This window comes from Canis aureus, chromosome 34 (assembly GCF_053574225.1).
Source record: "Canis aureus isolate CA01 chromosome 34, VMU_Caureus_v.1.0, whole genome shotgun sequence".
In the NCBI taxonomy this organism is placed as follows: domain Eukaryota; kingdom Metazoa; phylum Chordata; class Mammalia; order Carnivora; family Canidae; genus Canis; species Canis aureus.
The window spans coordinates 9,411,639-9,424,016 of NC_135644.1; the positions used below are offsets into that span (position 1 = coordinate 9,411,639).

At 58.0% G+C, this 12,378-nt stretch overlaps 1 protein-coding gene across 7 annotated transcripts in view; it reads left to right on the plus strand.

Annotated features, from left to right (window-relative positions):
- PDE11A (phosphodiesterase 11A) overlaps positions 1-12,378 on the plus strand; it is a 406,550-nt gene that overhangs the window by 292,760 nt on the left and 101,412 nt on the right. The window lies entirely within an intron of this gene.

Genomic DNA, 12,378 nt, shown 5'->3' on the forward strand with positions numbered 1-12,378 from the left:
CTGCATCCTAGACTTCCTGAAGCAGAATTTCAAGTCAGGGCCTAGAAGTCTGGATTTATAAGCTACCCATTTGAATCTGGAATGAAACTAAGTATTAAAACCACTTATTTAAGGTAGAAGCTGGTGCTTTGTGCCTAGGGGTGCTAGGAGCCCATCCTAGTGTTGATAGGGGCCGTGGATGCTCTCGTGAGAGTTCTGGCCATTGTTCTTTTATGCTCAAGGGTGCCAGGTCTCCCAAAGACCTGAGATACACTCAGTCTCTTTTTCCTTCTCAATATGTCAGTTTCTCTCTCTTTTTTTTTTAAGATTTTATTTATTTATTCAGGAGAGACACACAGAGAGAGGCAGAGACACAGGCAGATGGAGAAGCAGGCTCCATGCAGGGAGCCCAATGTGGGGCTCAATCCCAGGATCACGCCCTGAGCCAAAGGCAGACCCTCAACCACTGAGCCACCCAAGCATCCCTTTTTTTTCCCCTCCCTCTTCTTATACTGTGGGGTTTTTGGGGGGGGGGGTGTCACATACAGAGTCTGCTATAGTTTGGAAGCAAATAGTCATGGATGGAAACAATTATCCTTTATTGTGGACACCAGACCTAAAAAAGCCAGAGCAATACAAAACAAAGAGGGTCTACAAAGGAAAGGGTCATTATAGCAACTCTCATTAGGTTCTGTAGAGGAAAGAACCAGGCCAGAGGTTTCTTGGAGCTCTCCTGTGCCGGCTGTAGCTCAGCTCTGGCCCTGTGGCGCCTTCCACCCATGTAGTTCCCTAGTTCTCGGGCTTGAACTCGGGAGCTGCAAACCACATGATCTGCTCCCCGAGGGCGGGTGGGACGGGGTGGGGTACAAGCACCCCTCACATTCCACTGCGTCCGGCCAAGCCTGAAGTCGGTGGGCAGGGAGGGACTGCCACCCATGGGAGGCGCGGGTCACCAGGCCGTGCAAGGCACATGGAGCCTTCTCGGGTGGAGAGAAGCGAATGATCAAGAATAATGATGCCGGTCATCACAGTCACCGTGCACCCCTTTCGGGACTGATCCCCATAAAGAGGCGCGAGCAGGGGGGTGGCCTGACAGCCCGTGACCCACCAACGTCTCCTGGGCCAGGCCCGCTGCGCCTCTTGGCCGGTGGGTCTCCTGGCAGGTACGCGGCCGGCGGGAGGCAGGGAAGGTTCTCCGTCCTCCCCCTCCGACAGCGGGCGCGGGAGGGGAACCCGCAGGCCGGAGCACCCCTTGGGCTGCCCACCCAGCTGCCGGGGGTCCCCCCAGCTGCAGCGCCCCGCCCGCCTCTCCTCCCCCAGGCTCCCCGGCTTTCTCCATTCCCTCCCGGACGCGGGGAGCTACCGCTGCTCGCCGGCCTCAGCCTGGGGAGGCCGCGGCCCGGGCCCCCCTCCTCTGGCCTCCCCCCCCCCCCCCCCCCCGCCCAGCCGGCAGCGCGCCGCAGCCCCTGCACCTCAACCGCCGCGCGGGGCGGGCCGCCGTGGTCCCAGGGACCGGAGCCCCTGAGGCTGACGGACAAGGACGGCCGCAGGGGACGCCGTCCCAGGCCCGAGACCCCTGGCCCCCGGCCCCGGCCTCTGCAGAAGCTCGGATCCCTCCGCTGCCTTTATGAGGAAGCGGGACACGAACGCCCGGGCTGAGGCTGGCCCCTGGCGCCTCGCCGGCCTGTGGGGACCGGGCTTTCCTGCGACCCAAGGCCCCGCTCCTGTCGCCCTCCCGACGGCCCTTCCCGGGAGCGTGTTCCCACTGCCCCTGTGGAGCTTGGCCGGCGGCGCCCGGAAGGCCGCGAGGGCGGCAACAGGAAGGCCGCGAGGGGCGGTGCCCGGAAGGCGGTGAGAGGCGGTGACAGGAAGGCCGCGAGGGGCGGTGCCCGGAAGGCGGCGAGGGCGGCGCCCGGAAGGCCGCGAGGGACAGCGACAGGAAGGCCGCGAGGGGAGTGACAGGAAGGCCGCGAGGGGCAGTGACAGGAAGGCAGCGAGGGGCAGTGACAGGAAGGCCGCGAGGGGCAGCGACAGGAAGGCCGCGAGGGGCGGCGCCCGGAAGGCCGCGAGGGGCGACGACAGGAAGGCCGCGAGGGGAGTGACAGGAAGGCGGCGAGGGGCGGTGACAGGAAGGCCGCGAGGGGCGGCGACAGGAAGGCCGCAAGGGGCGACGACAGGAAGGCCGCGAGGGGCAGCGACAGGAAGGCCGCGAGGGGAGTGACAGGAAGGCCGCGAGGGGAGTGACAGGAAGGCGGCGAGGGGCGGTGACAGGAAGGCCGCGAGGGGCGGCGACAGGAAGGCGGCGAGGGCGGCGCCCGGAAGGCCGCGAGGGACAGCGACAGGAAGGCCGCGAGGGGAGTGACAGGAAGGCCGCGAGGGGCAGTGACAGGAAGGCAGCGAGGGGCAGCGACAGGAAGGCCGCGAGGGGCGGCGCCCGGAAGGCCGCGAGGGGCGACGACAGGAAGGCCGCGAGGGGAGTGACAGGAAGGCGGCGAGGGGCGGTGACAGGAAGGCCGCGAGGGGCGGCGACAGGAAGGCCGCAAGGGGCGACGACAGGAAGGCCGCGAGGGGCAGCGACAGGAAGGCCGCGAGGGGAGTGACAGGAAGGCGGCGAGGGGCGGTGACAGGAAGGCCGCGAGGGGCGGCGACAGGAAGGCCGCAAGGGGCGACGACAGGAAGGCCGCGAGGGGCAGCGACAGGAAGGCCGCGAGGGGAGTGACAGGAAGGCCGCGAGGGGAGTGACAGGAAGGCGGCGAGGGGCGGTGACAGGAAGGCCGCGAGGGGCGGCGACAGGAAGGCCGCGAGGGGCGACGACAGGAAGGCCGCGAGGGGCAGCGACAGGAAGGCCGCGAGGGGAGTGACAGGAAGGCCGCGAGGGGCAGTGACAGGAAGGCGGCGAGGGGCGGCGCCCGGAAGGCCGCGAGGGGCGACGACAGGAAGGCCGCGAGGGGCGGTGACAGGAAGGCGGCGAGGGGCGGTGACAGGAAGGCGGCGAGGGGCGGCGACAGGAAGGCCGCGAGGGGCGGCGACAGGAAGGCCGCGAGGGGAGTGACAGGAAGGCCGCGAGGGGCAGTGACAGGAAGGCAGCGAGGGGCAGCGACAGGAAGGCCGCGAGGGGCGGCGCCCGGAAGGCCGCGAGGGGCGACGACAGGAAGGCCGCGAGGGGAGTGACAGGAAGGCGGCGAGGGGCGGTGACAGGAAGGCCGCGAGGGGCGGCGACAGGAAGGCCGCAAGGGGCGACGACAGGAAGGCCGCGAGGGGCAGCGACAGGAAGGCCGCGAGGGGAGTGACAGGAAGGCGGCGAGGGGCGGTGACAGGAAGGCCGCGAGGGGCGGCGACAGGAAGGCCGCAAGGGGCGACGACAGGAAGGCCGCGAGGGGCAGCGACAGGAAGGCCGCGAGGGGAGTGACAGGAAGGCCGCGAGGGGAGTGACAGGAAGGCGGCGAGGGGCGGTGACAGGAAGGCCGCGAGGGGCGGCGACAGGAAGGCCGCGAGGGGCGACGACAGGAAGGCCGCGAGGGGCAGCGACAGGAAGGCCGCGAGGGGAGTGACAGGAAGGCCGCGAGGGGCAGTGACAGGAAGGCGGCGAGGGGCGGCGCCCGGAAGGCCGCGAGGGGCGACGACAGGAAGGCCGCGAGGGGCGGTGACAGGAAGGCGGCGAGGGGCGGTGACAGGAAGGCGGCGAGGGGCGGCGACAGGAAGGCCGCGAGGGGCGGCGACAGGAAGGCCGCGAGGGGAGTGACAGGAAGGCCGCGAGGGGCAGTGACAGGAAGGCAGCGAGGGGCAGCGACAGGAAGGCCGCGAGGGGCGGCGCCCGGAAGGCCGCGAGGGGCGACGACAGGAAGGCCGCGAGGGGAGTGACAGGAAGGCGGCGAGGGGCGGTGACAGGAAGGCCGCGAGGGGCGGCGACAGGAAGGCCGCAAGGGGCGACGACAGGAAGGCCGCGAGGGGCAGCGACAGGAAGGCCGCGAGGGGAGTGACAGGAAGGCGGCGAGGGGCGGTGACAGGAAGGCCGCGAGGGGCGGCGACAGGAAGGCCGCAAGGGGCGACGACAGGAAGGCCGCGAGGGGCAGCGACAGGAAGGCCGCGAGGGGAGTGACAGGAAGGCCGCGAGGGGAGTGACAGGAAGGCGGCGAGGGGCGGTGACAGGAAGGCCGCGAGGGGCGGCGACAGGAAGGCCGCGAGGGGCGACGACAGGAAGGCCGCGAGGGGCAGCGACAGGAAGGCCGCGAGGGGAGTGACAGGAAGGCCGCGAGGGGCAGTGACAGGAAGGCCGCGAGGGGCGGCGCCCGGAAGGCCGCGAGGGGCGACGACAGGAAGGCCGCGAGGGGCGGTGACAGGAAGGCGGCGAGGGGCGGTGACAGGAAGGCGGCGAGGGGCGGCGACAGGAAGGCCGCGAGGGGCGGCGACAGGAAGGCCGCGAGGGGCGGCGACAGGAAGGCCGCGAGGGGCGGCGACAGGAAGGCCGCGAGGGGCGACGACAGGAAGGCCGCGAGGGGCAGCGACAGGAAGGCCGCGAGGGGAGTGACAGGAAGGCCGCGAGGGGCGGTGACAGGAAGGCCGCGAGGGGCGGCGACAGGAAGGCCGCGAGGGGCGGCGACAGGAAGGCCGCGAGGGGCGGCGCCCGGAAGGCCGCGAGGGGCGACGACAGGAAGGCGGCGAGGGGAGTGACAGGAAGGCGGCGAGGGGCGGCGACAGGAAGGCGGCGAGGGGCGGCGACAGGAAGGCGGCGAGGGGCGGCGACAGGAAGGCCGCGAGGGCGGCGACAGGAAGGCGGCGAGGGGCTGTGACAGGAAAGCGGCGAGGGGCGGTGACAGGAAGGCCGCGAGGGGAGTGACAGGAAGGCGGCGAGGGGCGGTGACAGGAAGGCCGCGAGGGGAGTGACAGGAAGGTGGCGAGGGGCGGCGACAGGAAGGCGGCGAGGGGCTGTGACAGGAAAGCGGCGAGGGGCGGTGACAGGAAGGCCGCGAGGGGAGTGACAGGAAGGCGGCGAGGGGCGGTGACAGGAAGGTGGCGAGGGGCGGCGACAGGAAGGCGGCGAGGGGCTGTGACAGGAAAGCGGCGAGGGGCGGTGACAGGAAGGCCGCGAGGGGAGTGACAGGAAGGCGGCGAGGGGCAGCGACAGGAAGGCCGCGAGGGGCGGCTCCCGGAAGGCCGCGAGGAGCACCTCCGGGCGCAGAAGCAGAGCCGCGTGGCTCCCGCGCCTCAGGGAGGGTAAGGGGGTCGGGAGCCGGCCCTGGCCTGGGGCCCGGCCCACACGGAGCCCTCGCTGGGGACCCGGGGACCGAGGAGCGGAAGCCAGGCCCCCTCCACTCCCACAGACCAGGCCTGTGGTAAATGCCGCGGAAGAGGAGAGAACAACATCCCGGGAGAACCGGCGGGAGAGGCTGCAGGCGGGCAGGGGCAGCGGGCAGGGCCCGGAAGGACGCACAGGTGGGGACGGCCGTCGAGGCCGTCGAGGTGGGCACACCGGGCCCTCCGGGCAGGAGAGGTCTCCCGGCCTTTCCCCGACGGCGCCGCCCTGGGAGGCCGGATGACAGGAGCACAGGCGGCGAGGGCCCGCTCCCCGGGGTGTGAGGCTGAGGACTGACGCGGTCGCCTCCCGGGGGGAAGGGCCAGGCCCAGGCCCACAGGCTCCCGCCTCCCCTGCGCCTTCCCCGTGGAGGTGTTTAACTCGGACGCGATGAATCGTATTTCCCGCCGATGTGTCTTGGACACGCTGGCACCGAACGTATCTCTTCGCAGAAGTGAATGGGGTACAAGCTGCTGGGGCGGGAGAGCCGCCCTAGGATGTGTCCTCTAAGCGGGGGGACTGGAGTCGTGATCAGGATAGCTTTGAAAGGCACCACCGCTCTTGAGCCTGACACAAGCATTTATTTTGAATTTTTGGAAATTTAGTACTCAAGTCATCTGCAAAATGATAATCATCTATTGTGAAGGGAATTGTGTCCCCTCCACCCCCCACCCAACCCTCCCCCCCTGAAATAAGTATGTTGAAACCCAAGCCAAGGGCTCCTGGGTGGCTCAGTCCCTGAAGATCTGCCTTTGGCTCAGATCAGGATCCCAGTGTCCCAGGATTGAGCCCACACCAGGCTCCCAGCTGGCGGGGGGTGGGGGGGGCGGGGCGGGGGGAGGACGTGGGGCGGGGCGGGGAGGGGGGGGCTCTGCACCGCACCTCCAGCCTTTGCAATCTCTCTCTCTCTTACTCACTTTCTCTCTCGCAAATACATAAAAAAATAAAATCTTTTGAAAAAAAGAAAGAAACCCAACTCAGTACATTAGAATGTGACCGTGTTTAGAGACAGGGCCTTTAAAAAGTGACTCGGGCTAAGTGAGATAGATCATAAGGGGAACCCCAATCCAAAATGACTGGCGTCCTTAAAGAAAAGGAAGAGGCGTAAGGGATGCCCACATACTGAGGAAAGGCCATGTGCAAGCCAAGGAAAGAGACACAGGAGAAACCAAACTTGCCAACACCTCACTGTCGGGCTCGCGGCCCCTGGTACTGCGAGGAAGTATTTCTAGTGTTTAAGTTGCCCAGTCTGTGGTACTTGCTGTGGCGGCCCCAGCGGGCTCTACACCACCATATACCGAGGGCCTACTGTGAGCCTGGCACTGTGCTGAGCGTTTTAGTTTTATCCCACTTAACACTTTTAATGACTCTGAGAGTTATTTTTACATTCCTTTTTCAGAAGAAGTAAATGCCCAAGCCCAGAGCTCCAGGAAGTGATGAAACTCAGATTCAAAGACATACCCATTGGCCCTAGACAGGATGCGGGCATACCACCAACCCACCTTTGCTAAGTACTAGCCATGAAAGAAGAACTGGCCTATAAGAATTGCTGGCATTCGAGACTCTTAATCTTTTCCTTATGGAACTTATAAATGACGAGAGACAGGCTTACAGAGATAAATACATACATACATACTGCACAGACGAGAACATCTGGAGTTAAGAATGCCATGGCAACGTCACTGTGAATGTAAGCTAGGAGAGCGCTCAGATGACTGTGAGGATGGCATAGGGTAATGATTACAAACAGAGGAGACGGGGGGCACATCCAGCAATTTTCTAGTTAGGTAACCTTGGGGAAGTTACTTACGTTCTTTTTTTTTTTTTTTTTTTTTTTTGTTACTTACGTTCTTAACTTCAGTTTCCTCATTCATGCTAGGTAGGGGCTAAGTTGGGACAAGTAATAGAACATTACCCATCAAGTTGTTAGAGGATTAAATGAGATACTATAAAAAACACTTTGCATGATGCTTGGTACACAATACATCTCAAAATTGCATCATGGTGATAAAATATTCTAATACGTTTGCTGCTAGAAACAAACAAAAATAGCCAACCTGTTCACACATGGTTGAGATCTTAATTGTTTAAATTAAAAATATTAATGTTAAATCTACAAATATTTTCACTGACCCTTATATGTGGGTGTCTAAATATAATATCACTTCCAAAATATTTGTTGTCCTATCCAGCACATTAAGCTTGAGTCAGGTAGCAGTGCACAGCACCAACACAGTTGGGCAAAATGAAAATGTTCATCAGTGTGGGAGGACAGTCTGACAGAAAGGTGGGACACAAAGGACTAATAAAATATCTGACAGAATTCAAAAAGCATTAAAAATAAAGTGCGTGTGTGCATGCGTGTGCATGACACTGTGTGCATGGATGTACATGTGAGTGTGCTCTCAGGAGCACCTCCATCCATCTGAGAATAAACCCAAGTACGAGTCAAGACAGGGAATTGTGGCTGAGGAATCAGCCCCGCACCCCGGTTTCCTCACTTGACAGATTGCCTCTTTATTGCAGGTGATTGCTTTATGCACCCCTAAGAGTAGAAACTTCTTTTAGAATGCTTCATGTGGTTTTATTGAAGCACAACCAATATAAATATTTACTGGATCTATAAGTAAAAGTATATAAATTTTTATCTAGCTGCATAGAGGAACCAGGAGAAACATGTGGAAAGTTGAGTTTATTTTTCTCCACAAAGTGACCCAACTACAACCTGAGGCAACAGCAGAGAAATGCTTAGTGTCAGGGGTGACAACGAGGCTCTACTGTACTTCTAAATGCACCGGACGGGAAATAGTTTCTACTGAATACATGAATATTTATATTCTGATCGGCTCACTGGAAAGTGATGATTGAGTGGTCACCCACATATGTCCCTGGTAACAGCTTGGATTCCTAACCCCAACTAGCAGGCCAAGAAGAGTATGGAATTCAGAGTATGGAGCAGGGGAAGAGAATAGGATCAGGCCTGTAACGTAAGTGGAAAACCCAAACATCTCCTGGTCACTGACTCACACCCTCCTCTTCACTGCCGGTATGGCCCACTCTTGCCATTAGGTTCTGATTTTGACCCTAGCATTCAAGTTTTGCCCGGTCCTGGCTCTGTTCTCATGGTGGGGTGTGGAACTTTGTAAGAGAGCATTGGGACCCATCATCCCAGCACACACAAGGCAGGGGCACATGGACTTCTACCAAAACCATAAAGAGAGGAAGTTGAGATTCCAGTTCTCTTCGACCCCCCAGCATTATCCTTCTCTACCATTCATAGGTCTCCAGGCTCCACGTTCCTTGGTGTCTTCTGTCCCTTAGGTGAAATGGTTCAGCATTAGTGTTTGCTTGTTCCTGTAAATTCTTATGAGTGGAAATTCTTGGATAAGCCTGTAATTTCAAACTACAGAAACAAGGGACCATGATATTCCTTTGTCTTTAGTGGTTTGTTGACAAAGTGCAGAACCGCCCCACCTGGTCCCTATTACTGGTTTCTAAACCCTGGCCCATCCCCAGAGGCTGACGTCCCAGACAGCCTCATTCTGAAAATATCACCTAGTGGTGATATTTCAGGCAGACAAAAGAGAGAGTTCACATGGAATTGAAGATCTTCTAGCCCCCTCTCCCCCGCCAATCCTGGCATGAAGGCAATTATCCATTCAACCCATGTTGAGGTCATATTTGTGCATAAAGTTGCAGTTCTTTCTTTGCATTATTCCCGCCAAAAGTCCGGAATTTCTGACAGTCTTTTTCAAGTTTCTATTTGTGAAATCAACATCTAAGCCTGCTCACTAAATCCAAACCTTTGAAACAAATTACAGCATGCCAAGACTAATAGCAGAAGTTAATCATGTTGGGTGCATTGTTTTATTTTCTAAGATGCCTAGATTGTTCTAAAACTAATATAGAGTGGCTACTGGTTGGAGTAGATGGTATTTAAGCTATAAGAAGCTGATTTTGAAGTGTCCTTTTCTTTGAAGTGGAAACGATGTTGATTAAATCTGTATTTTTTGATATAGATTACAAAACCTCTTGTAATGTTGTGTAATTTCCTATTTCTCCTTGAGGATTCAACAGGTGGACTTAGGGACCTGGGTAAACTGCCAGTGAGTGTAGAGTGTATCTTCACTCATTACACTATAGTAGAGTCCCTGTTATGTGTCCTATAAGGTACCACGGAGTGTGCAAGCAGCATCAGTGGCTGTGCCTTCCCTCTCTTGGGTGATACTGCAGCAGAGAAGGGCAGCAAAGACTCAGGCAGCACTCACAGTGCAGCAACTTGAGACTGAGGTGAGCAAGAGGGTATTAAGGTCCAACCAAGTATATGAATCAGAGAAGCGGTATACAAAAGCAATGGTGGTTCTAGCGGGGCCGAGATGAAAGGCAGCAATTTCTTGGGCTTGAAAGACCATGCTGGATGGACAGCACCTGCTTTAGGGTATTCATATCTCATACCTCTAAACTTTATTTTTTTTCCACCTCTAAAGGCTAATGCGATCAACCCAACCTTGACTGACTGCAGATACCCTCCATCCCCACTACTAGGACACGGGAAGAAGTTCATGGTAACCTCATGGGGTCACCATGTTGCACTCACACATCCACTGCAAGGACTTATCTCCTTCTTGGATAGATGAAGCAGGCTCTCTGGCTACTCTGAGCCATGGCTGATGAGCTCAGATTGGAGCCTGGAGACTGGGGCCACAGGTTTGCAGGTCCCTCTGTGTGTCTCCTACTATAAGTAGGAGCCCCATGATGTATACCTGGAGAGTGCATTAGGTTCACTCAAAATTAGAAGGCTACTTGACTCACTTATTTTACCTGAACTTGGATTTCCGCACATGTGTATGTCTATACGATGAAGGATTCACAGAGGTGATCGGCAAAAAGTTCCACAAGCTCAAAAATCCACTAGAGGCTGTTGTGGCATGGCTTGGGGAGAACTAGTAAAATAACTTGCAGTGAGATGATCAGGTCTTCATTTACCCATTCAGTGAATATTTAGTGAGTGTCTTCCAGGTGCCAGGCACAGGCCTGTGAAATTGTACTGGGCACTTAGGACACAAAAGTAAACAAGGCAGACACAATCCCTACCTTCCTGTAGCAGGCCTTTAACAAGTAATAACATAACATGTTACTAATGATGCAGGAATGTCATCATCTAGCTTCCCACCCAAGTTCAGGTGAGCAGAGCTCCCCTACCAGCACTCCTGCAGGTACCTGGGACCCTACCCCTACCCCTCTTTCTTGGCTTTATCGGTGTCCTTAGGTATTATGTGTCTGAGGATGTAGCAGAGGTGTTGTTGCGCAGACAAGTGTCACTCCCAGTGAGTGGTCAGTAGATGAGGTGCCAACACTGAGAAGCTAAAGTCTTCAGCAGTCTCCCACGGGACAAGTAGCTGGTGAGTCCCTGAGTGCAAACTCTGGGAGGTATCCACTTGAGCGAAGGCAGGACAGTCCATGCATGGATCCTGATTCAGCAACCATGTGGCTCCTGGGAGCTCAAACAAAGCTTCCATGGTGGTCCTCTGCTAGGTGCATCTACTTCCTAGGTAGACGCACCGGGACCAGCTGCTATGCTCCCAGAGACTCTCTCCTTCCTCCCTTACCCTATTCTGTGACCTCTATGAGGTCCTTCACCTTCTCTCATCTCCCCCAGGAGCTCCTTTGGTTCTTTCAAAATAGATCCCGGTGGTCCACTGACTCAGAGCCCCAGTCAACAGAGAACAGTCCTTTTCCCAGAGGCCTTAGAGGGCTGCTTGATCTTCATATATTCCCAGAGAAGGAAGGAAAGGTTTGCTGCTGGGAGCACACAGCAAGGGAAGAACAAAGACATTGTGTTTCCATTAGAAAAGAGTCCCCAGTCTGTCACCTGGCCCAACAAAAACTGTGACCAGAGCTTTGAAGGTCAGCTGCTGGGAGCTCTGGCCACAGAGGACAGAGACAGATTACTGCCCAGGGACAAGGGAGCGGGCTGGCACGGACCCTGAGGGGAGTCAGTCCTAGAATTGCAGGCCAGCCACCTTCTGGGCTGTGCTCCAGGACCGCAGATGGGAGCCGGGCCCGCTGCTGCGTCACAGGCTCTAAAGGCCGATTAGGGCAAGTCCTGAATCAGGGCCTTCTCATCAGCCCGGGGCCCCGGAGGCCCGTGTCTCCTGGTACGGTGCCATCTGCAGATGAGAGGGGCCCTCTACCCAGCACGTACTGTTCTCTGCCTGCAGGAGGCCGTGATTTCTAATGCTGCTGGTGAGCTCGGACTCCTGTCCTCAGCTGTGTCTCTTGGCCTCCTGTACACGCCCCTCCCCTTGTTGCCTCTGAACTTGGTGCTTCCAACTTGTCACGAGCCATTCTGTTTGCTCCTCTTTCTCCCTGCTAGATGAGCGTCTCAGGAACGGGGTCTGCATCTTTTCTTAGGTTTCAATACAAGCTTTGTGACCTCGCAGAACTTTTCATCATAGTAACTATTTTCAACATTTTAGATTATTCCAAATAGGCTTTCTTTTTTTTTAAGATTTTATTTATTTATTCATGAGAGACACAAGACAGAGAGAGAGAGAGACAGAGACACAGGCAGAGGCAGAGGGAGAAGCAGGCTCCAAGCAGGGAGCCTGATGTGGGACTCGATCCTGGGTCTCCAGGATCACACGCTGGGTCAAAGGCAGGCGCTCAACCGCTGAGCCACCCAGGGATCCCCTCGTAGGCTTTCTAAAGCTGAAGTTTATCAACGATTTAGAATGAAGGCAGCGATGCTAAACTAGACCCCCTTCATCAAACTGTCCCAGGGATTCTGACCGTGCCCCGTGTTCCCCCCTCTCAGCCCTTCCCACACCGTACTGTCCTTGCCTGTTGGCCTCGTTGTGTTCCCCGACGTGAGCACAGGAACCCTATCGATTTCAGGAACATATCCGTAGGGCAGTGCCGTGCCTGTCTCAGGGCTGGGCACCCAGTACCAGCGTGTTGAATGAAACGGGATTAAATTCGGGGGGGTCCCCTAAGGGGATTCGGAGAGTCGGCTCCTGGGCCTAGTCTCTGAAACTCCTGTCCACTCCTTCCCTCGCTGAGGCTTCCACCAGCACAGAAATTACTAGCAAGTATAGCAACGGCAG